This window comes from Lithobates pipiens, unplaced genomic scaffold (assembly GCF_037356315.1).
Source record: "Lithobates pipiens isolate NorthernLeopardFrog02 unplaced genomic scaffold, aLitPip1_a1.2 Scaffold_25, whole genome shotgun sequence".
In the NCBI taxonomy this organism is placed as follows: Eukaryota; Metazoa; Chordata; class Amphibia; order Anura; family Ranidae; genus Lithobates; species Lithobates pipiens.
The window spans coordinates 142,313,114-142,338,897 of record NW_027507787.1 but is presented as its reverse complement, the minus strand read 5'-3'; the positions used below and the strand labels follow the sequence as shown (position 1 = coordinate 142,338,897).

The following is a 25,784-nucleotide window of genomic DNA, read 5'->3' as shown; positions in this document are numbered from 1 at the left end:
TTTTTCATGTTACTGTTATCTTCTTTAGTTGTTTCGTTTCTTGTAAAGCACATGGTTTTTGAGAAATCACTAGTTTCACTTTTGTCATAGACTGTACTTGTATATGGTTGGATAATTTGTATGGCACGTTCAAAGGGCGGTACTTTCTGAAAGCCTCCTTTAAATATTCACACCAAAGAATAGAGATTAGATTTGCTCGGAGAGACTTTGTTGTCTTGTTTCTTTGTCTCAATGGGCTAATCTCACAGGCCTGTGGGGATTGAAAATCACACTTTAACAGACATCGAGGGTTAAACCACCTCTAGACAATCTACATTCCCTTCAAGGATCAAACAGCCTTTTTACACAATGTGGAGGATTAACCCTTTAGGTTCCACAGTGAGTATAACAAGCATGCTTTACTGAATATACAGACTGATTTAACTGTTGTGGATTTAGTAACATTTTAAGGTTCGGTCCAAGGTTCAACAAAAGCTGAACTCCAGACAGATGTAAAAGACACATATTAATGCAGTTTTTTATTAATTTTATTAATATTTTTTTATTAATTTTATTAAGTTTTTTATTAATTAATATGTTGTTAATTGCAAACAGTGTAAGTACCTAAAATGAGATCTGTGCCTCGCTGTCACAGTTAGGACTCTGAGTTTGATTAGTGTCCTCGGCAATGCCTGTCAGAAAGAAAAAAACATTTGGGTTTAATAAATTACAATCATAGCTTTCATGTTTATGGCTGTGAAACAGTTAATGCAAAAGACATGTAAAAGAGTGTTCAGTTTATTAAAGTAACCAAAAACATCTAGTGTGTATGCTTTGTATTTGGCCAGCATGCGCAATAACAACATAATGATGTCCAGGCAGTAATACTGGATTAGCAGTGGGTGAAAATCACTACTTTCTTTTGAAAGCCATTCAGTATAACAAGGTCAGGCTTAGTCAAATGAATGAGGTTCCAGATTTTCCCACTACAGTGAACCAATTTCACAGTGTATTGAGTAAGGGCCAAGAGACAGAATGAATGCCTGAAATGTTCCTTTTTAACATGAAATGCAGCTTTGATCAAGCAGTGAGCTGGCTTTCATCAAACCATGTCTGCTGAACAGAATCTGTCACATTTTTTTTATTATTTTTTTTTCAAAATGGCTTCAAAGGATATTTCCCAGCAAGAAGCCAAATATCACACAGATCAATATAGCAAAATGACTCTCTTCTTGGTTTTAGTAGGATTTATAACAAAAATTCCATCCACTGAGGCTTTCATGCAATCCGCATCATAAACACTATTTACACTGCAGATTCATCCATGTTCAGACCCTCGCTTATATATTCATGATGCTGTAGTATACTTGACAGCATCCTGAGAGGAGACATTGTTATCACCATGCAGTTCTTTGAAATAAATTGCATGTTTGACACACGGAAAGCAAAATGGCTTTTTTAGCTAAAATTCTTCATCTATCTTCTAATTCGAACCTTTAAAGCAGCAGCTACATATAAAAGAACAATTAAGTAACACAATGACCATGTTACATTTACTGTAAATAGGTCCATATAGCAGGGAGGATGCATAACTGAGAACCATGTGCCAAGAAGCAGCAGTCTCATAAACAAGCAATGCAATAAAAACATTTTTTTAATTATATAAAACATTGCTCAAAGGTAAGCCAAATGTATTTATGAGTTTGGCACATTGGCAATAAAATCCTTGGCAGTATTAGCAGTTTACAGAGATATTTTAGTTGTTACCAGCAGTAGTTCTATGTAGGATAAACCCATAATTTTTTTTTTTTAAGTTTTACATGTGATGGGAAATTATTAGAAGTTACAAAAGGTGTTAAAAATTTCTCAGTTACCCCACTGAAAAATAGGAGGGACTTCCCGCACTTACCATCCCTGTTATACTAAATGGTCCATTTATAATAGTTTCGCTGCGTGGATATGCAAATAGTAGGCAATATCAATATCAGAATCTTATAGTTATACTCTCCATGCAATCCTTTGAAAAGTTGCTACATCTTGATGGGCTAATCCCACAGTTTCTGGTATGGACTTTACCAGATGGTCCTATACACTATGCGCTATAATGAGGTTGAATTATATGCTGATTGCACTGCTCCTGAGGAAATAGTATCCCACAAAACCCGTCGAGCATTAAAGGATGCAATTTTTATGTTACAATCTTGCATTTAGATTTATGGTGAAACCAATTTTTTTTTTAGACATTTATTTATTAAGAATTTTCATTGAAAAATAGAAAAAAAAACACAAAAGTCATAAATCCACAAAGGCTTTGGGACAGAAACCATTTTTTTTTAATTATGTATATACATTGTAATTGAGAATTCTCTTTTTTTTTACTTTTTATCCTACAACTCTAGTGAGTTATGGTCCTATCCTATAATCATGTTTTTTATCATATGAATTGTTGTAACCATGATGTAGATTGATATTTACTATTCGCCAACAAGGCTATTTAATAAAGTATTTTTCTAATGGAATTTTCTTTTTTTGCATGCATGAATCCTTATTTGATTCAACATATGATGCCTTTATCCACTGGTAGTGACACACCTCATTTAAAGTCCCAACTGTGTCCTCTTGTTCATCTCTTTTTCATTAATAACAGGGATGGAGATACTTGACTATTGTGCCTCAATTAAAGTCCCACCCCCTCCTATTACAAATAATCACTATACTGTGTCTGTTTATTTTTTATGATCAGCAGCTTCATGCAGGGAGAAAGCACTACATTATGGGCACTAGACAAAGAACATATATTTCATATATAGACAAAGGAAATGTAAAAATATTAATCGAATAACAGGGATTACTTGTGACAGTTGTGCGAATGCTTGAGATATTCTCGCAGCAACTATTTAATACATGTTTGGAATTGGTGGTCACTGGTAAAGAAAAGCAAATAGCAATAAGAAAACGTATTTGTTTTTCTAATCCTTCCCCACCTACTATAAGATTGGGGTTATCAGACTCAAATGGTAGGTGCGTTTTCCAGTGAGTACGCCAGTACAAAACTGTATTTTTAAGGGCCTGGTAGCCTACTTTTATTTTAAAGCACAGAAAAGTTCACAAAGACATCAGTACCCATGCAGGGGCGTTCCACCATTACTGTATCTTGTACACTCAATACCTTAGCCTCCTGGCTTACATTCTTCCCATACGGCTGATTCAGGCCTTTAGCCTAGGCCTTAGGTCTGCTCCTCAGACCCAAAACAGATTCCTAGAGTTAAGCTTTCTCCTAGCTCACTCCTGATTAGTGCCTTGCTGCTCTATCACCAAGTACATCTGGCTCCTGCAGACATGCATGCTCTGGCTGCACCCATGCAGCCTCTGACTCCTCTCAGAGGAATGGAAGTCCACCTGAATCCCATGCACAGACTTCCTGTCTGTTGGGTGGAATCCTGAGCCCTACCCAGGTCAAAACTCAATAGCCCATTCCACAGCTGTGCAATCAGCGTGCCTTTCTCTCCAAAATCTGGCGTAAACCAGCAATCCTCCAGGTAGCACAGAGTCTTACCGCCAAAAAATGTTTGGAAATCTTTCTACAGGGACACAGGAGAAAAAAAAAATCATCTCTTAACCTGATAGAAAATTAAGGGGAGTTCCCCAAATAGAGACACAGATTGCAGTAAAAAGTTGCCACACTCTACTCCTCACTTCGTCCAAAAATGAAAAAAATCCTACTGTATCAATGTTTATTAAAGAGGAAGTAAACCCTGATGGGTTTTACTTCCTCTTTGTTTCCCTACAAAGGTAAAGCATAATGGGCTACTATGCATTGCATAGTAGCCCATTATGTATCACTGCTGTCCCCTTTTCCACTTAGCATCCATCTTCCTTCTGGGTATTGCGGTTTCGGTGCAGTGATTAGTCGTAGCCGCGATTACGTCACTCCCGCACATGCATGCATGCGGGAGCTGCTACTAACATCATGATCGCCGTTAGCAACGGCACGCTCAGTGAGACAATGGTGCCTGTCTCTTGCAAATATCTCCTAAACCGTGTATGTTTAGGAGATATTTCTTGTACCTACAGGTAAGCCTTAATCTAGGCTTACCTGTAGGTCAATGTCATCTGTAAGGGTTTAGAACCACTTTAAGTCCTTTTGCAACACTGTATCAGTGTCTTTCAGAAATAAAGAATCAGATTGCCAATGCCAGCCAATAATAACCAAATAATTTTCGTTGTCATATCAACTAATTTGAAGGGTTCTTCAATCTTCTTACTGTGCAGTAAACCTTATCATTGATCAGAACTCTTTGTTTTATTTATTTATATCAGTTTGTTGGCAGGCTGCTAGGGTTGTTGTGCCTGAAGGGATAGCTGCTGTGTGTTTGTTAGTCCTGTCCTTCGTGTTTTCCCATTAACTCGTTGAACGCCAAGTACTGGGTCGCATGTGAGGCCTACCCCACGTGGGTTCTTCTGGGCTATGTTAGGCTCTTGGTTACAGGGTCATTTTACACACACACACACATGGTATGCCTTTTGCTCTGTGCTGTTTTGACCAATGCCTTGGGACAAGGCTGAGGCTGTCCTGGGGGAATGCTCAACCCTATGGCAGGCCTCTATGCTTAGAGATGAACATACACCATGTACATTTCCCTGCAACTGTTCTCCAGTTAACTCTTCTTCACAGTAACTTGCATTTTGGGGGGGACACAATAAGCCATTGTCCACATTCAACTGTCCAGCGCTTCCCGCTACAATTTTCCTGTAGCGGAGCAGGCCCCACCATGCACTCTGTGTGAACTCCACACATGCACTCAACTTGACTCCTGTACCTCTTTAATCCTTGTACTTCTGTACAGGATGGGGAACATCTGCAGTGCACTCCACTCCTGTTATGGGAGACAGACGCTGGTGGAAGGAGTTTTGACAACATCTCCCCTATCTTTGACAACATCTCACCTATAACAGGTATGCGCGAACACAGCTGCTGGGTCAGGAAGGTGGGGCTGTGTGTAACGGCGCGTGGACTTCAATTGTAATGTAAAGCTGTTACAACGGGTAAACCCCACTCTGTGATCACGTCGGATCTCCTTTTTCAACACACGTCTTCCGCTATAATGATCTACCCACTCCCTTCTGTTCCTCCACACTCTCTCTGGGAGAATGGCCCCCATTCACCCCCCTCCCCTGACAGCGGTGCTCGCCCCCACTCCCAGGCAGCCCAGCTCCTTGCCAGACCTCATTTTCCACTTGCAAAATGTGAGTAGGCGAGTGGAAAATTTGAGGGCTGGCTTAGCAAGTCATTTTCAAACTTGCAGCACAATTGCTTGCTATCTGGGTACAGGCCATGACAGGTGACATTCTCCTACTCCTACAGGTCTCTTCATTCTTGTCTAGCCCTTACTGGTCTCACAAACTAAAGTTGCACTGGAACTTCTTGATTTCTCTTTCTTGCTGGCTCTCTCCTACGGGGCCGCCTATGAACCAGACCACTGTCCCATTTTTATATCACACAGGGCAAGTGGGCTAGACCCAGACAGGAACCTGCCAAAAGACCATGCAAAGCATTAACCCCAACCCTTCGAGCCTGGGACAGCACTTGCTGACTGCTTCAACATGCTTACACGTTATAAGAATTAATAATGATTGGGTATCATTACCTCACTTAGAACACTACTCCTTTTGTGGTACTTTAAGGCATTTTTCACTTTTAAATGTTTTCATCGTTTAACTTAGGTATTAGTGTATAGTGATGGACGAACTTCCGACGGGACGTTTCGCGAACGCGAAACGCGAACGGGCACAAACGTTCGCGAAAACGACCGTTCGCCGCGGGCTCCATTGACTTCAATGGGAGGCGAATTTCGCAAACCTTTAGGTCGAATTTGCGGCCACGGGGTAATTATTAGGGGGTAGCACGTAGTCCCACCACCTGGACAATAGCATAATACATGTATGAGGTGAATTTGGGATCGATAACTACAAGCATTTTTTTTTTATTTGGGAAATTGTTCTGACAATTCAGGACTATGGAGCTAATGAAGGCAATGGAGGAGAGGGAAGGTCAGGGACCAGGGTAGGCAAACAAGAGGGTGCTGGAGATACAGAGCACTGACAGCAGCACCGTAATACAGAGCACTGACATCAGCACCGTGACATACAGCGCTGACAGCAGCTCCGTGACATACAGCGCTGACAGCAGCTCCGTGACATACAGCGCTGACAGCAGCTCCGTGACATACAGCGCTGACAGCAGCTCCGTGACATACAGCGCTGACAGCAGCTCCGTGACATACAGCGCTGACAGCAGCACCGTGACATACAGCGCTGACAGCAGCTCCGTGACATACAGCGCTGACAGCAGCTCCGTGACATACAGCGCTGACAGCAGCACCGTGACATACAGCGCTGACAGCAGCTCCGTGACATACAGCGCTGACAGCAGCACCGTGACATACAGCGCTGACAGCAGCTCCGTGACATACAGCACTGACAGCAGCTCCGTGACATACAGCGCTGACAGCAGCTCCGTGACATACAGCGCTGACAGCAGCACCGTGACATACAGCGCTGACAGCAGCTCCGTGACATACAGCGCTGACAGCAGCTCCGTGACATACAGCGCTGACAGCAGCTCCGTGACATACAGCGCTGACAGCAGCTCCGTGACATACAGCGCTGACAGCAGCACCGTAAGCAGCCCCAGGAGGAAGTCAGCACAGCACAGGGATGGTGTGATCCCCTCATAATAAGAACCCCCAGGAGGAAGTCAGCACAGCACAGGGATGGTGTGATCCCCTCATAATAAGAACCCCCAGGAGGAAGTCAGCACAGCACAGGGATGGTGTGATCCCCTCATAATAAGAACCCCCAGGAGGAAGTCAGCACAGCACAGGGATGGTGGGAGCCCCTCATAATAAGAACACCCAGGAGGAAGTCAGCACAGCACAGGGATGGTGGGAACCCCTCATAATAAGCAGCCCCAGTAGAAATATGACACCGCTCAACCTCTTCAAAGAGGAGGGTAGGGGCATATAGTACGGTGTGCTTTTTTGGGTCAGGGAAGTGAGCCAAATGAATTAAGAAGGTCTGTGTGCTTGATTCCAAAAATTGTTTATAGACATATACATGGTCTACTGATCACATGTGTTGAATTCCTCCGAGATCCATGCCTCATTCATTTTTAGAAATGTGAGGTAGTTAACACTGTGGTGAGCTAGGCGAGTACGCTTATCGGTCACAATCCCCCCTGCTGCGCTGAACGTCCTTTCGGACAGGACACTGGATGAGGGGCAAGCCAACAGTTCGATTGCAAATTGGGCAAGCTCTGGCCAGAGGTCAAGCCTGCCCACCCAGTAGTCTAGGGGTTCATCACTCCTCAGAGCGTCCACATCGGCCGTTAACCCAATGTAGTCGGACACCTGACGGTCTAGGCGTTCCCTGATGCTGGATCCGGATGACACCTGTCGATGGGTCGGCTGAAAGAATGACCTCATATCCGAAGTCACCAACACATCTTCAAACCGGCCTCTTCTTGCAGGCGCTGTTGGATTGGTACCCGCAAATCCTTCTCTGGGAGTGGGAATTGCTCCTCTGCCAGCGCACGCAAAAGCAGAATGCAGCATTTCTCGAAGCAAGGCCTGGAAGTGCTGCATTCTGACAGCCCTCTGCGACGGCGGTAACATTTCCGCCATTTTGTGTTTGTACCGGGGGTCTAAGTACGTTGCCACCCAGTACTGGTCCTTGACCCTCATGCTTTTTATACGGGGGTCCCTATTAAAACACTGGAGCATGAAGGCCCCCATTTGCACTAAAGTGGAAGCGGTGTGGTGGCCTGGCTCCTGCTCATCATCCAGGATAATGTCGTCCTCTTCATTCTCCTCTCCCCATCCTCGCACAACAGGGATCCCAGAAAGGTTTAAAGCATGCTCTTCTTGCTCCTGCTCATCCGCCCCGGCACCATCCTCCTCTGACTCCTCATCAGACTCCTGTTGTTGACTTGTCTCAGATAGAGTAGCCCCCCCTGGGAATTCATCCAGCATTGCGACTTCCTCATCTTCCCGCTCCTGCTCCTCCACAGCCTGATCAATGACACGACGCAATGCACGCTCCAGAAAGAAGGCATAAGGTACCATGTCACTGATGGCGCCATGGCTGCGACTGACCAGTTTGGTGATCTCCTCAAATGGCCGCAGAAGTCTGCATGTGTCGCGCATGAGCAGCCACTGGCGCGGTGAAAAAAAACCCAGCTCCCCAGAACCGTTTCTTTCGCAGAGTTCATACAGGTAGACGTTAACTGCACGTTTCTGCTGGAGCAGCCTATCAAGCATATAGAAGGTTGAGTTCCATCGCGTCGGGCAATCGCAAATAAGACGTCTGACCGGCAGATGGTGTCGCCGCTGAATGTCAGCAAGGCGAGCCATGGCCGTGTAAGATCTTCTGAAATGGGCCGAGATTTTCCTTGCCTGCCGCAAGATGTCCTGGACCCCAGGGTATTTGACAAGGAATCGCTGCACGACCAAGTTTAAGACGTGTGCCATGCACGGCACGTGCGTGATTTTGCCCTGTTTCAATGCGCTAAGCAGATTGGCACCGTTGTCACACACCACTTTACCAACTGTCAAATTGAGCGGTGTTAGCCACTCATCTGCCTGTGAACGCAAAGCTGAAAGGAGTGCCGGGCCAGTGTGGCTCTTTGCTTCCAGGCACAACAGACGCAGCACGGCATGGCAACGTCTCACCTGGCATGTGGAATAGGTTCTGGGGAGCTTGGGCGGTGCAGTGGAAGAGACGCTAGCAGCGGAAAAGGAGGAGGCAGCTGAGGAGGAGAGGGAGGAGGATGGAGTAGGAGGAGGAGAAGAAGAGTCAGGCCTGCATGCAATCCGTGGCGGTAAAACCAAATCTACACGGGTGCCACGGGTTACATGCTTGACGGCCGTCAGAAGGTTCACCCAGTGGGCAGTAAAACTGATATACCTTCCCTGCCCGTGTTTGCTAGACCACGTGTCTGTGGTCAGATGTATCTTGGCACCGACACTGTGTGCCAGAGATACATTCACTTGCCGCTGAACATGGCCATATAGCTCTGGGATGCCCTTCTCTGAGAAATACTTCCTTCCTGGGACCTTCCATTGTGGTGTTCCAATGGCCACAAATTTGCGAAAGGCCTCCGAGTCCACCAGTTTATATGGCAGTAGTTGGCGGGCTATGAGTTCTGACAAGCCAGCCGCCAACCGTTGGGCAAGAGGGTTATCCGGCGTCATCATTTTTTTACGCTCAAACATTAGGCCCACGGAAGCCTGCCTTTTTGCAGAAAAATGTGAGCTTGGCGTGATGGAAGGTGGAGTGGAGGACAATTGTGAGGAGAGAGGAGAAGGAGAAGTAGAAGACGAGGCTGGACGGTGAGAGCCTGCAGTGTGGCTTTGTGTGTTCCGTTGCTCCCACTGGGCTCGGTGATGGCTGCTCATGTGCCTTCTTAAGGCGGTCGTCCCTAGGTGAGTATTGGGCTTACCGCGACTAACGCGTTGACTGCAAAGATTGCAGATGGCAACGCTATTGTCAGCAGCGGACACGTTAAAAAAAGCCCACACTGCGGAGCCATGTGCCGGTGTCCTGGGAGCGCCAGATGTGACCGTACATGGTCGATGACTCGCTCCTGATACATTTGCAGTCTGCTTTGTCCCTGCTGTGCAATGTAAGTCATTGCTGCTTCTCCTCCCTATCTGCTGGTCCATATCTCCCTCTGAACTCCCCTCCTCTTCCTCTCTTGTGGGCACCCACGTGACATCACTAGACACGTCATCATCAACGTCACCTTCCCCACCGCTATAAGTAGAGTAGGCAGCAACACCGGGGACCAACCTCCTCCTTGGGCTGATCTGGGTACTGGCGTCAGACTGCTGAGTAGCGCTTGTTGCTACCTCCTCTTCCTGATCCAATACCAAGAGTGGCTGCGCATCAGAAATGTCCTCTTGATATGGATCGGAAAATAATTCCAGTGACTCAAGCGGAAGGTATGTGGTGGTGGTGGTGGTGGTCGTGTTGTTGGTGGTAGTGTCTTTGGGGGTGCACATAGCAGAGAGTGAAGAAGAGGGTGCAGATCGAGAGGATGAGGAGGGTGCAGAAGAATAAGGCTGAGTGAGCCACTCAACCAAGTCTGGTGCGTCCTTTAAAGTAATTGAACGCACCTTCTGCAACTTCCCACTTTGGCTCAAGGCTGTTGCTCCTGCCCTACCCCTACCACCCCTGCGGAAGGGCCTGCCTCTTCCTCTGCCTGTCATTTTTTAAATCACCCTGTGACAAAACTCTTAGTCCCTATACCGCTGAAGGACTGCTGCAGTATAGGGCAGCGGTCAGCAGTAGTGCACGGCAACCCTATGTATTGTGGACCGATAGCGGTCCTTACAGAACAGCAGACTGTAACGCACTCAGGCCTATGTACCGTAGCACCCTATACCAAGTTACCAGTCCTTATAAGAACTTTTGTGGACCAAGCAGGTTGTGTGTTAGTGATTAGCAGACTGTACGTCAGTCCCTATACCAATGAAGGACTGCTGCAGTATAGGGCAGCGGTCAGCAGTAGTGCACGTCAACCCTATGTATTGTGGACCGATAGCGGTCCTTACAGAACAGCAGACTGTACTGCACTCAGGCCTATGTACCGTAGCACCCTATACCAAGTTACCAGTCCTTATAAAAACTTTTGTGGACCAAGCAGGTTGTGTGTTAGTGATTAGCAGACTGTGCGTCAGTCCCTATACCGATGAAGGACTGCTGCAGTATAGGGCAGCGGTCAGCAGTAGTGCACGGCAACCCTATGTATTGTGGACCGATAGCGGTCCTTACAGAACAGCAGACTGTAACGCACTCAGGCCTATGTACCGTAGCACCCTATACCAAGTTACCAGTCCTTATAAGAACTTTTGTGGACCAAGCAGGTTGTGTGTTAGTGATTAGCAGACTGTACGTCAGTCCCTATACCAATGAAGGACTGCTGCAGTATAGGGCAGCGGTCAGCAGTAGTGCACGTCAACCCTATGTATTGTGGACCGATAGCGGTCCTTACAGAACAGCAGACTGTACTGCACTCAGGCCTATGTACCGTAGCACCCTATACCAAGTTACCAGTCCTTATAAAAACTTTTGTGGACCAAGCAGGTTGTGTGTTAGTGATTAGCAGACTGTGCGTCAGTCCCTATACCGATGAAGGACTGCTGCAGTATAGGGCAGCGGTCAGCAGTAGTGCACGGCAACCCTATGTATTGTGGACCGATAGCGGTCCTTACAGAACAGCAGACTGTAACGCACTCAGGCCTATGTACCGTAGCACCCTATACCAAGTTACCAGTCCTTATAAGAACTTTTGTGGACCAAGCAGGTTGTGTGTTAGTGATTAGCAGACTGTACGTCAGTCCCTATACCAATGAAGGACTGCTGCAGTATAGGGCAGCGGTCAGCAGTAGTGCACGGCAACCCTATGTATTGTGGACCGATAGCGGTCCTTACAGAACAGCAGACTGTACTGCACTCAGGCCTATGTACCGTAGCACCCTATACCAAGTTACCAGTCCTTATAAGAACTTTTGTGGACCAAGCAGGTTGTGTGTTAGTGTTTAGCAGACTGTGCGTCAGTCCCTATACCGCTGAAGGACTGCTGCAGTATAGGGCAGCGGTCAGCAGTAGTGCACGGCAACCCTATGTATTGTGGACCGATAGCGGTCCTTACAGAACAGCAGACTGTACTGCACTCAGGCCTATGTACCGTAGCACCCTATACCAAGTTACCAGTCCTTATAAGAACTTTTGTGGACCAAGCAGGTTGTGTGTTAGTGTTTAGCAGACTGTGCGTCAGTCCCTATACCGCTGAAGGACTGCTGCAGTATAGGGCAGCGGTCAGCAGTAGTGCACGGCAACCCTATGTATTGTGGACCGATAGCGGTCCTTACAGAACAGCAGACTGTAACGCACTCAGGCCTATGTACCGTAGCACCCTATACCAAGTTACCAGTCCTTATAAGAACTTTTGTGGACCAAGCAGGTTGTGTGTTAGTGATTAGCAGACTGTACGTCAGTCCCTATACCAATGAAGGACTGCTGCAGTATAGGGCAGCGGTCAGCAGTAGTGCACGTCAACCCTATGTATTGTGGACCGATAGCGGTCCTTACAGAACAGCAGACTGTACTGCACTCAGGCCTATGTACCGTAGCACCCTATACCAAGTTACCAGTCCTTATAAAAACTTTTGTGGACCAAGCAGGTTGTGTGTTAGTGATTAGCAGACTGTGCGTCAGTCCCTATACCGATGAAGGACTGCTGCAGTATAGGGCAGCGGTCAGCAGTAGTGCACGGCAACCCTATGTATTGTGGACCGATAGCGGTCCTTACAGAACAGCAGACTGTAACGCACTCAGGCCTATGTACCGTAGCACCCTATACCAAGTTACCAGTCCTTATAAGAACTTTTGTGGACCAAGCAGGTTGTGTGTTAGTGATTAGCAGACTGTACGTCAGTCCCTATACCAATGAAGGACTGCTGCAGTATAGGGCAGCGGTCAGCAGTAGTGCACGGCAACCCTATGTATTGTGGACCGATAGCGGTCCTTACAGAACAGCAGACTGTACTGCACTCAGGCCTATGTACCGTAGCACCCTATACCAAGTTACCAGTCCTTATAAGAACTTTTGTGGACCAAGCAGGTTGTGTGTTAGTGTTTAGCAGACTGTGCGTCAGTCCCTATACCGCTGAAGGACTGCTGCAGTATAGGGCAGCGGTCAGCAGTAGTGCACGGCAACCCTATGTATTGTGGACCGATAGCGGTCCTTACAGAACAGCAGACTGTACTGCACTCAGGCCTATGTACCGTAGCACCCTATACCAAGTTACCAGTCCTTATAAGAACTTTTGTGGACCAAGCAGGTTGTGTGTTAGTGTTTAGCAGACTGTGCGTCAGTCCCTATACCGCTGAAGGACTGCTGCAGTATAGGGCAGCGGTCAGCAGTAGTGCACGGCAACCCTATGTATTGTGGACCGATAGCGGTCCTTACAGAACAGCAGACTGTAACGCACTCAGGCCTATGTACCGTAGCACCCTATACCAAGTTACCAGTCCTTATAAGAACTTTTGTGGACCAAGCAGGTTGTGTGTTAGTGATTAGCAGACTGTACGTCAGTCCCTATACCAATGAAGGACTGCTGCAGTATAGGGCAGCGGTCAGCAGTAGTGCACGGCAACCCTATGTATTGTGGACCGATAGCGGTCCTTACAGAACAGCAGACTGTACTGCACTCAGGCCTATGTACCGTAGCACCCTATACCAAGTTACCAGTCCTTATAAGAACTTTTGTGGACCAAGCAGGTTGTGTGTTAGTGTTTAGCAGACTGTGCGTCAGTCCCTATACCGCTGAAGGACTGCTGCAGTATAGGGCAGCGGTCAGCAGTAGTGCACGGCAACCCTATCTATTGTGGACCGATAGCGGTCCTTACAGAACAGCAGACTGTACCGCACCCAAGCCTATGTACCGTAGCACCCTAGACAGACCAAGTTACCAGTCCTTATAAGAACTTTTGTGGAACAAGTGAGTTGTGAATGATTAGCAGACTGCAGCAGAAGGGCAGCAGTCAAGTATAATATTCTTTCTATATTTGGAAGAAAGAATATTATACGTGTACAAGCCTATTACCGTACCACTGATACCAGTCCTGAAAAGAACCTTTGTGGAACTAATAGTAACAGCAAGTCTTTAAAATTATCCTCACTGCCTGACACACTGCTTCCTGCCTGTCCCTATACAAATTGGCAAAAAAGAGTAGGCTGGAACGATTAGCTGGAACAGCTCTTTTGTGGACCTGATAGTAACAGCTAATGATGATGATGATGATGATGATGAAGAAAGACTAATCTGGCTGAGCTGTCCCTAAAATAGCAGCATACAGCGCTCTGTCCCTTTATCTAAACTGACAAAAGAAACTCAGGCTGCTGACCTAACACCTATACCAGTCCTGAAAAGAACTTTTGTGTACCAAATAGCTAGCGTTTTCTCTGTCCCTACTCCACACAGGATCCTTTCCCTACAGTGACAGAAGAAAGAATGTAAAATGGCCACCGGATCGGGTGTATTTATAGGTTAGGGGGAATGTACAAGTGTCCATGAGCTGTCATGTCTCAATTGGTTGTCCTGTAACACATGATAAACGTGTCACGAAAGGTTAAAGTTCTTGTATACATTAAACACGTAAGTCCGCCGGGGCGAACGACGGAAAAAGGCGTTCGAACCCGCGGACGGCGAAAGTCGGAAATTCGCCGCGAAACGACCGCCGGGCGAACCGTTCGGCCATCACTATTAGTGTAGTTATATTCCCTGTGTTTTTTGCTGGCCTTACCTTATAATGATGAATTCACATGTTGTGGCTGCAGTTTGTTGTGTTTTGTATTTATTAACCAACATTTCTTGCCTTTAAATGCTCTGCCTGATTGTGGCTGTTTGAAGACTACCAACAGAGATTGCAAGTACACATCACTTAATTGATTAGGTATACTAGTGATTTTAACTTAGCAGTAGATCTCTTCTATTCACCCTCTTTGCATACTGTAGCTAAAACAATTTAGTTCAAGCTCAGGTCCAGCATTGGGGCCTCTATCAGTCTCTTCAGAATTTGACACCTTTGGAAATATTGGGTGCCTTCATTCCCCTCTGCGATTCGATACCCCAATGTCTACGCCACCATTTTGTAGAGACAAAAGTCGGGGAAGGAAGCACATATATAATTATTATAATACAGAATTTATATAGCGCCAACAGTTTTTGCAGCACTTTACAATTAAATAGAGGAGGGCTAGGGGGGCCCTGCCAGCTTGCAATTTAATAGGGAGGGTTTGTTGGATCAAAAAGTTATAGGTTTAGGGATCACATAAAGTGAACAGATAAAGGGGTATGCAGTGGTGCTTGGGAAGCGACAGGAAAAAGCTGTGGGCAGATCAGGGCTGGGGCTATGGATTATTAAAAAAATGCCAATGGCAACTGGCAAAAAAGGGGGACCTTAAAGTGGTGTTGCCACCAAAAATATAACCTAACTTGTATGTGCAGCAAAGGGTCTTAATAAAATTAATTGGATAATAAAAAATGTTTTACTTACCTATTTCTTGCGGTTGCTAGGTGGTCCCACGAAATCTGCCTCTTCCATTGCCCGGGCTAAAAACGTCACTTCCCTCGGCAGCCCGGCTCGCTAAGGCTCCTGGGAGAAGTATGTCACCATTTCCCAGGATGCCTTGGGCATCACCGAGGGTGTAGTGTCATATTTTGCTGCCTATCACAGGATGCTGCGGAAGTGACGTTGCCGCCAGAAATTGCGTACTGCTCATGCGCGATGCGTTCCAAACACTCGTGCCGTGCGTTCCAACAGGCAGCAAAATATGACACTACAACGGCGCTCGATATAGCGCTGACTGCGCATGCGCGAGATCTAATCGAACGGGTGGTGCATGCTGGTCTTTTATCAGCGCACTCTCCCGGAAGAGGATGCCTGTGGGCTTCACATGCCCACAGGCAAAATGACAACCGTCAGGAGACGGTTTTATAAAATCTTTTTTAATGACAAAAAAGCATGCTGCTGGATGGAAAAAACGAAAAAGTAAGTGTTAGATTTAATTATAATAATGATTGTCAGTATGCAAAAAAAAAAAAAACGATCAAGACAGTGGAATCCCGCTTTAAGTTAAAAAAATGTTTAAAACAATGACCATAAGCATGAATAATTCATGCATAAGAAAAATGGGCAAAAAAGTAAACCATAAAACAATTAGAATTGAAAAGTATAGAGCTCAATGGTGAAGGGTAAAATGTCTTTAAAAAGTGAGTGTAGAATTCAATAGTAAAGGATTAAAAGGATTAAAATGTCTTAGCTGTTACTACACTCAGTGTGTACAGCCAGCTGACAGGGAGGAAGTAGCTCTGTGCACAAGAAAGCAGGGAGACACAACAGCGCTCATCTGAATGTAGTAATAATAGTGTTCATCGTTTAAAGCAAATAAAAATTGGTAATTCACAAGAAGTAGATTGAATGATGACATGTCACATGGGCTGGCCTCTCTGTACGATCCCGATCCGGGTAGCTGGTGGGTTGGGGTGCTAGTGGGGGCTTGTCTGCTCTGTTGTTTTCCAGGGCTCCGAGGGAATCCAATAGTCGCATCCTCATCAGCTGTGACGTCAGTGGGCGGGGGTACGAAGGGCCGAGTTCGGAGCATGCACGCTCCTTCTTCAGGCAGTGAGTATGCCATGCTGGTGAGAAGAGATGGCCTTGTGGTTCGCCCGGCGGTCGGTTTGCTGCGAATTTTGCTCATTCGTGATTGGCCAAACCGGCGGACTTCTGCCGTTGTTCGCGCGGCAGACATATGCGTTTACATTGTGAAGAACTTTTACCCATGACACATCCATCATGGGGTACAGGACAGCCAATTGAGACATTTCAGCACATGGACAATTGGACATACCCCCTTAAAAATAGACCTGATCTGGCGGCCATTTTACATTCTGTCTTTTGTCAGTGTAGGGAAAGGACGCTGTGTGGAGCAGGGACAGTCAGTTTAATCACTAGCTATTACTATTAGGTCCACAAAAGTCCTTTTAAGGACTGGTATAGGTGTACAGTATATAGGGTTGTAATACACTTATAATATACTTTCTTTCAAATATAGAAAGTATATTATGGTGCACTGCTGATTGCTGTGCTGCTGAGTGCTGACCGATTCTGCAGCTGTCTTTTATCAGTGTAGGGACTGAGGGACAGTTTGGTGTTTGGAGCAGGGACAGTCTGCAAATCACTAGCTACTAGGTTCACAAAGGTGCTTTTAAGGACTGGTATAGGTGTACAGTATATAGGGTTGTAATACACGTATAATATACTTTCTTTCAAATATAGAAAGCATATTATAGTGCACTGAATGCAGTGCTGCTGACCGATTCTGCAGCTGTTGTTTCTCAGTGTAGGGACAGTTTGGTGTTTGGAGCAGGGACAGTCTGTAATTCACTATCTACTAGCTAGCTACTATTAGGTCCACAAAGGTCCTTTTAAGGACTTGTATAGGTGTACTTATTGTATGTGCAATATATAGGGGTGTAATACACATATAAAATACTTTCAAATATAGAAAGCATAGTATAGTGCATTTCCACTGTGCAGCATTGTGACTGCTGAGTGGTTCTGCAGCGATACTACAAAGAGTGACAAACGCAATTAGAAAAAAGTATTATAACTGGTGTGATAGACCAGTGGCCCCCCAAAATGACAGATTGAAGCGGGGTGTTATATACCTTCTTCCACATACATACTGCACTTCTCTAGAGACTTTTCTCACAGGATCATTTAAAAAATGACAGGCAGAGGAAGAGGCAGGCCCTTTCCCAGGGGTAGTATGGGTAGGGCAGGAGCAACAGGCTTGAGCCAAAGTGGAAAATTGCAAGAGGTACGTTCGATTACGTCAAAGGACGCACCAGACTTGGTTGAGTGGCTCACTTAGCCTTACTCTTCTGCCCCCTCCTCATCCTCTCGATCTGCACCCTCTTCACTCTCTGCTGTGTGCACCCCCAAAGACACTACCACCAACACCACCACCACCATATACCCTCCGCTTGAGTCACAAGAATTATTTTCCGATCCATCAAAAGACATTGCCGATGCGCAGCCATTATTGGCATTGGATCAGGAAGAGGAGGTAGCAACAACCGCCACTCAGCAGTCTGTCGACAGTACCCAGATCAGCCCAAGGAGGTTGGTCCCCGGTGTTGCTGCCTACTCTGAGATCTCTAATTATAGGGTGGGGAAGGTGACGTAGATGATGACGTGTCTAGTGATGTCACGTGGGTGCCAACAAGAGAGGAAGAGGAGGGGAGTTCAGAGGGAGATATGGACCAGCGGATAGGGAGGAGAAGCAGGCGAAACTTACATTGTACAGGAGGGACTGCTAATGTATTAGGAGCGAGGCATCAACCATGTATGGTCACATCTGGTGCTCCCAGGATGCCGGCACATGGCTCCGCAGTGTGGGCTTTTGTTAACGTGTCCACTGCTGACAATAGTGTTGCCATCTGCAGCCTTTGCAGTCAACGCATAAGTCGCGGTAAGCCCAACACTCACCTAAGGACGACCGCCTTAAGAAGGCACACGAGCTGCCATCACCGAGCCCAGTGGGAGAAATGGAGCCCACAAAGCCACACTCCAGGCTCTCACCGTCCAGCCTCTTCTACTTCTCCTTCTCCTCTCTCCTCAGAATTGTCCTCCACTCCACCTTCCATCATACCATCCTCACGTTTTTCTGGAAAAAGGCAGGCTTCCGTGGGCCAAATGTTCGAGCATAAAAAAATGATGATGCCGGATAACCCTCTTGCCCAATGGTTGATGGGTGGCTTTTCAGAACTGATAGCCTGCCAACTACTGCCATATAAACTGGTGGACTCGCAGGCCTTTCGAAAATTTGTGGCCATTGGAACACCACAATGGAAGGTCTCAGGAAGGAAGTATTTCTTACAGAAGGGCATCCCAGAGCTATATGGCCATGTTCAGCGGCAAGTGAATGTATCTCTGGCACACAGTGTCGGTGCCAAGATACATCTGACCACAGACACGTGGTCCAGCAAACACGGGCAGGGAAGGTATATAACTTTTACTGACCACTGGGTGAACCTTCTGATGGCCGTCAAGCATGTAACCCGTGGCACCCATGTAGATTTGGTTTTACTGCCACGGATTGCATGCAGGCCTGCCTCTTCTTCTCCTCCTCCTACTCCATCCTCCCTCTCCTCTTCGGCTGACTCCTCCTTTTCCGCTGCTAGCGTCTCTTCTGCTGCGCCGCCCAAGATCCCCAGAACCTATTCCACATGCCAGGTGAGACGTTGCCATGCTGTGCTGCATCTGTTGTGCCTGGAAGCCAAGAGCCACACTGGCCCTGCACTCTTTTCAGCTTTGCGTCCACAGGCTGATCAGTGGCTAACACCGCTCAATTTGATAGTTGGTAAAGTGGTGTGTGACAACGGTGCCAATCTGCTTAGCGCATTGAAACAGGGCAAAATTACACACGTGCCATGCATGGCACACGTCCTAAACTTGGTCGTGCAGTGATTCGTTGTCAAATACCCTGGGGTCCAGGACATCTTGCAGCAGGCAAGGAAAATCTCGGCCCATTTCAGAAGATCTTACACGGCCATGGCTCACCTTGCTGACATTCAGCGACGACACAATGTGCCGGTCAGACGTCTTATTTGCAATTGCCCGACGCAAAGGAACTCAACCTTCTATATTCTTGATACGCTGCTCCTGCAGAAACGTGCAGTTAACGACTACCTGTATGAAATCTGCGGCAGAACAGGTTCTGGGAAGCTTGGTTTTTTTCACCGTGCCAGTGGCTGCTCATGCGTGACACATGCAGACTTCTGTGGCCATTTGATGAGATCACCAAACTGGTCAGTCGCAGCCATGATGCCATCAGTGACATGGTACCTTATGCCTTCTTTATGGAGCGTGCATTGCTTTGTGTCATTGATCAAGCCGTGGAGGAGCAGGAAGATGAGGAAGTCACAATGTTGGATGAATTCCCAGGGGGGGCTACTCTATCTGAGACAAGTCAACAACAGGAGCCTGAAGAGGAGTCAGAGGAGGATGGTGCCGGGGCGGATGAGGAGGAGCAAGGAGAGCATGCTTTAAAACTTTCTGGGATCCCTGTTGTTGTGCGTGGATGGAGAGAGGAGAACGAGGAGGACGGCATTATCCTGGATGATGAGCAGGAGCTAGTCCACCACACCGCTTCCAGTTTAGTGCAAATGGGGGCCTTTATGCTCCAGTGTTTTAACAGGGACCCCTGTATAAAAAGCATAAAGGTCAAGGACCAGTACTGGGTGGCAACATACTTAGACCCCTGGTACAAACACAAAATGGCAGAAATGTTACCACCATCACAGAGGGCTGTCAGAAAGGAGCACTTACAGGCCTTGCTTCGAGAAATGCTGCATTCCGCTTTTTTTTCTTCTGCGCTGGCAGAGGAGGAATTGCCACTCCCAGAGAAAGAGTTGCGGGTACCAATCCAACAGCGCCTGCAAGAAGAAGGCGGTTTGAAGATGTGTTGGTGACTTCTGATATGAGATCATTCTTTCAGCCGACCCATCGACAGGTCTCATTCGGATCCAGCATCCTAGACCGACAGGTGTCCGACTACATCAGGTTAACGGCCGATTGTACAATTGTTATATATGTAATGTAAAAAGGACAGCTTTGTGTTATGCCGCGTACACACGACAGGACTTAAGTCCGGCAGACTTTCGACGGAGTTCTGACGGAGTTCTGACAGAGTTCTGAAGGACTTTCCGAATGAACGGACTTGGCCACACACAATCACACCAAAGTCCAACGGATTTGAACGTGATGACGTATGACTGGACTAGAATAAGGAAGTTCATAGCCAGTAGCCAATAGCTGCCCTAGCGTCGGTTTTAGTCCGTCAGACTAGCACACACACGAGCGGATTTCTGGGTCCGGCAGAGTTCTGGCGAAAAAATTTGAAGCATGTTCCATTTCTAAAGTCTGTCAGACTTTTGTGAATCAAAAGTCAGTTGCAGCCCACACACGATCGAATAGTCTGCCGGAATCATTCCGTCAGACTTTGGATGTTGAAAAGTACGCTCGTGTGTACGGGGCTTTACACATCAGGAGCAGCTGTCAAAATATAGGAACTCCTGGATAAAATGACACTTGCAAATACAGTGGAACCTCAGATTGTGAGTAACGCGGTTTACGAGTGTTTTGCAATATGAGCTATTTAAAAAAAATCCCGACTCGCTTTATCTCGCAAGATGAGCAGGATTCAAGCTGCTGGGGTGTGCAGTACCGCATTTGGTTAGAAGTGTGGGGTCGCCGGTAATGCTCGGAGACACTTAGGCCGCGTACACACGCGGGGACTGTTCGCTCAACTTTGTTTGTCAAACAGTTTCAGCGGACAGTCCGCTCAAACTTAGCATGGACGGACTTGCCCACACACGATGAACGAACAGTCCGCTGAAACCGTGCGCGATGACGTGAACGGCACGTATGACGGGACTAGAAAACGACGTCCTATACACTGCAATGCAACCTTCGGTGTGTAAATCCTTTCTGAGCATGCGCGGAACTTAGTTTGACGAACAAGCCTACACACGAGGGGACTGTTCGCTGAAACAAAGTTTCAGCGGACAGTTTTTCGGAAATTCCGAAAAACTTTGTTCAGCAGACTGTTCGCTGAAACTGTCCGCTGAAAGCCCACACACGAGCGGACTGTCCGCTGAAACACTGTTCAGCGGACAAAGTTGAGCGAACAGTCCCCGCGTGTGTACGCGGCCTGAGTGTCTCAGAGCATCTCCGAGCATCTTCAAGTGTTCCTGAGTGTCTCCACATGCAGTACCGCATAGACAAGCAGTGACTGTGAAATGGATTACCCGAGTTTCCATTATGTCTGATGGGGAAACTCCTTTTGATATACGAGGGCTTTGGATTACAAGCATTCCTATGGAACAAATTATGCTCGTAATCCAAGCTATTACTGTAGTCTGTAAGTGCATAGTTGCCAACATTGTAAAAAAAAAAATTCGGGACACTTTTTTGGCAGTAGGCAGAGTTGTATTATAATTAGGGGGCGAGGCATGCGGTTATAGGCGTGGCATAGGAAAAGGTGAAAATGCGGCGCGCGTGGTTGGAGTGTTTTACTTAAAATAGTGGGCGTTGTTTACATGGGTATGGCTCAAAGGGGTGTGGTTAGAGTCTGAGATGAATGCGGGAAGGAGACGGAAAGGGGGGGATAGAGAGGGAAAGGGGGGCAGGGATGGAGGGACAGTAGCCCCAGATCCTACACCACAATAGCAATATGTGTTTTCCAGAGTTTGACAATCAGCAGATAAAGATAATCCAAATACCCGGTGTTAGCGCTTCAATCATCCCGGCGCCATGATTGGTATGGTGTCAGGATGATTGAAGCGCATTATTTCTATTATTACATTGTAATATAAAATATAAAATGCAATCATTCAACTCACCATAATGCAGAATTAGTGGGAGCCATGAGCCACGTTGCCTGCCACCAGATGCCCCCAGCATAGTCCCTCCTTACATCAGGTGCCCCATCAGAGCAGCCTTCCTCACATCTGTGTCTCCATCAGCGGAGCCCCTCCTTACATCTGGTGTCCCCATCAGTCCTCCTTACATCTGGTGTCCTCATCAGTCCTCCTTACATCTGGTGTCCCCATCAGTCCTCCTAACTTCTGGGGCCCCTCTGACATCCAGACTGGCCCCATCTGACATCCAAACTGGCCCCCTCTGAAATCCAGACTGGCCCCCTCTGACATCCAGACTGTCCCCCAACATACAGACTGCCCCCTCTGACATCCATACTAGCCCCCCTCTGACATCCATACTAGCCACCTTCTGACATTCATACTAGCCCCCCCTCTGACATTCATACTAGCCCCCCCTCTGACATCCAGACTGCCCCCTCTGACATCCATACTGGCCCCTGACATCCAGACTGGCCCCCGACACCCAGACTGGCTCCCAACATCCAGACTGGCTCCCAACATCCAGACTGCCCCCCGACATCCATACTAGCCCCCCTCTGCCATCCAGACTGCCCCCCGACATCCAGACTGGCCCCCGACATCCAGACGCCATCGTTGCCGCACGCAAAGAGATTGAACTGCCCACCTTTCATACACTTCACAGACACTGGCAGAGGGGGTGGGTGGCACCGCAGAATCTCTATTGTAGACCAGCTTCTGGTCTTCTTTAAAATGGCGGCCGGCGGAGACATTATCTCCGCCGGCCGCGGACCTTTAGCGGCCAGCGGCAAAAACCGGGACAAACCTAATTTCCTGGGACATTTCCCGGGACAAAATTAAATCAGGACAAGGGTCCTAATCCTGGGAATGTCCGGGGAAATTCGGGACAGTTGGCAACTATGTAAGTGTCATTAAGTAAATAAAATGTATCAGTGTGGTGTTTGGTTGTATTTACTAATTTAGTCATATGTTGATCAAATGTGTGACCTTTGATTTGCATGTGATATAAATCAAATAAACTTTAAAGAGGAAGTAAACCCTGATGAGTTTACTTCCTCTTTGATTCCCTGCAAAGGTAAAGCATAATGGACTACTATGCATCGCATAGTAGTCCATTATGTGTCACTTACCTGACACAGGAGCCAGCAAAGTCACTGCTGTCCCCTGTAGTCCGGAGCATCCATCTTCTCGGTGGGTCTCGCTGCTCTGCCGCTGTCATTCGACGAAGCCGTGATGACATCACTCCCGCGCATGCGCACGGGAGCCGCCACTCGTGGAATATCGCCGTTGACTTGTATTTTTTGATACTATGTGATTAAAGTTTTGGACCCAGTTTTGGAGATCCTGGTGTGCTGGTGACACTTCCTTCTCATGATTGCAGTCGGTTCCAGCCGTTGGTCATTTCAGCACTCAATCTAAAGCCTCATACACACAATTGGACTTTGTACAAACTTTCCCGTGGATTTCTGTACAAAGGGCATTGGCTGTGAACTTGTTAAGCATACACACGATGGGACTTTTGCAGCCAACTTTCACCAAATCACGTGTTTTTTTTTCTGCTCTTTACTGCCACCTTTGGTCAACTTCTGTATTGCTGTCTGATCTTTTGCATTGGTTCTGAGCATGCATGTTTGTAAAGTCCGATGTTTTTCTGTACACACGATCAGACTTTGCTCCATCGGACTTAAGTTGTCGAATAGTTTGTCCGTTCGCACAGCCAACAAAAGTCCGATGAAAATCGAAAAAGTTTGTCCAATGGAGCGTACACACGGTCAGATGTTGCCTTAAAACAGCTAATTTGCATGTTTGTTGTCAAAAAGTCTGATCGTGTGTACGGGCCTTAAGATACAGCCGTTTGTGCAGGAACGTGTGATTTGGGAGTATTGCACTGGAGGGTATAATTGGATGACGCTTCCTGGGCATAGGAAATCAGCATGTATAGTGTGTGATCTTTGATTAATTAATATAGAAGAATAGACAATGATCGTGTTTGTAATAGAACATCAAGAAAATGACAAATAATTCCAATTCATGGATCATTTTTTTCTGGTGACATTTGTCCACAATAGAGTTATGGAATATACAGATCTTCAGACTTGTCTGTGGTTGTATGGTGAAAGATGATGTTCTCTTCTCCCAGGAGTTTATAAACTGATCCATCAAGCAACACACAGATGGATGGATTGGTCTGTACAAAGATGGAGATGGATGGAGATGGGTGGACAGTCACCTCTATAATACCGGCCTGTAAGTGACTCTTCATCTACAATGAAAATATGAATGATGTTCATCCAGAAAACAAGAGATCCTCATAACACCTCATTGTTATTTATTACCCAGATTCCAGATATCAGAGAAATATTCAGGAGACTGTGTATGGATGGAAGCAGGTTCTAGATATAATAAGGATGACTGTCTATCCATCCAGAACTGGATTTGTCAGAAGAGTACCATGAAGATCTGACAGATTCCTCCCAACATACAGACACTCTACAGACCACAGATCATCCACAATACAGAGTAATACAGGAAGGTTACATCCAATGTAATCACTTTTGTCCATCAATGTCACTGTTCTAGATGTTATTAATCAATTTCTGCGATGGAAAATCCAGGTCTTTGTAAAAATTGTCATATTTCTTGTTTAATGTTTTAATTATTAGCCTCTTTCTGACCATGTAATGTGCAGCAGCAAGGAATGTGAACTTAAACGTCTTCACGCCCCACATGTGTGACCACAGGGAGCAGAGCTTTTTCGTGCTGAGAGCGTGCTCAGTCTCCACTCCCAGCACAGTGACTGAGCTGTCATAGGCATGATGATCAGTGCAAATCTTTTTTTATTTTTTTATTTCAACTCCACTTTAATGCCGCGTACACACAGTCGGACTTTCCAGCAGAAAAAGTCCAACGGAATCTTTTCATGGTATAGTCCGATCATGTGTGGGCCTCATTTGACTTTTGTTTTTTCAAAAATTCTGACGGACCTAGAAATAGAACATGTTTTAAATATTTCTGACGGAACCAATTCCTATCGGGAACAACGCTCGTCTGTATGCTGTTCCGATGGACCAAAAACGACACATGCTCTGAAGCAAGTACCAGACGGAGGCCATTGGCTGCTGGCTACTGAACTTCCTTTTTCTAGTCCCGTCGTACATCTTGTATGTCACCGCATTCTAGACAGTCGGTCTTTGGTGTGATCGTGTGTAGGCAAGACAGTTTCAGAGGAACTCCGTCGAAGAAAAAAAACGTCAATTTATTCCGATGGAAAAAACGGTCATGTGTACGCGGCAATAGTCTGTATTTGCTGCCAGTTATTGGCTACGGTGTAAATAATGAAACGGACAAATATCTTCAATTCCATACATTTGTATTTGTCCTCTTTGATGGATACCAGCAATTTAATACATCCAGACAGACAATTTGGGCTGTTCACAGCAAATTCGAAAAGCCGGAACACCCTGTACAAGTCTATGGGAGAAATCTAAAATGCTAATTTTAAAGGCTAATATGCAAGTTACTGTCCTAAAAAGTATTTGGGGACCTGGGTCCTGCCCCAGGGGACATGGATCAATGCAAAAAAAAGTTTTAAAAACTGCAGTTTTTTCAGGAACAGTGATTTTAATAATGATTAAAGTGAAACAATAAAAGTGTAATATTCCTTTAAATTTCGTACCTGGGGGGGTGTCTATAGTATGTCTGTGAAGGGGCGCATTTTTCCCATGCTTAGAACTGTCCCTGCACAAAGTG

At 46.4% G+C, this 25,784-nt stretch overlaps 1 long non-coding RNA gene across 1 annotated transcript; it reads left to right on the top strand.

Annotated features, from left to right (window-relative positions):
• The first annotated feature begins 191 nt into the window (after nucleotides 1-191).
• Nucleotides 192-25,397, top strand: LOC143929941 (uncharacterized). The gene is made up of 3 exons (XR_013262658.1): nucleotides 192-378; nucleotides 24,175-24,281; nucleotides 24,375-25,397. It is a non-coding gene; the product is annotated as an uncharacterized LOC143929941 (long non-coding RNA).
• Nucleotides 25,398-25,784: the final 387 nt, after the last annotated feature.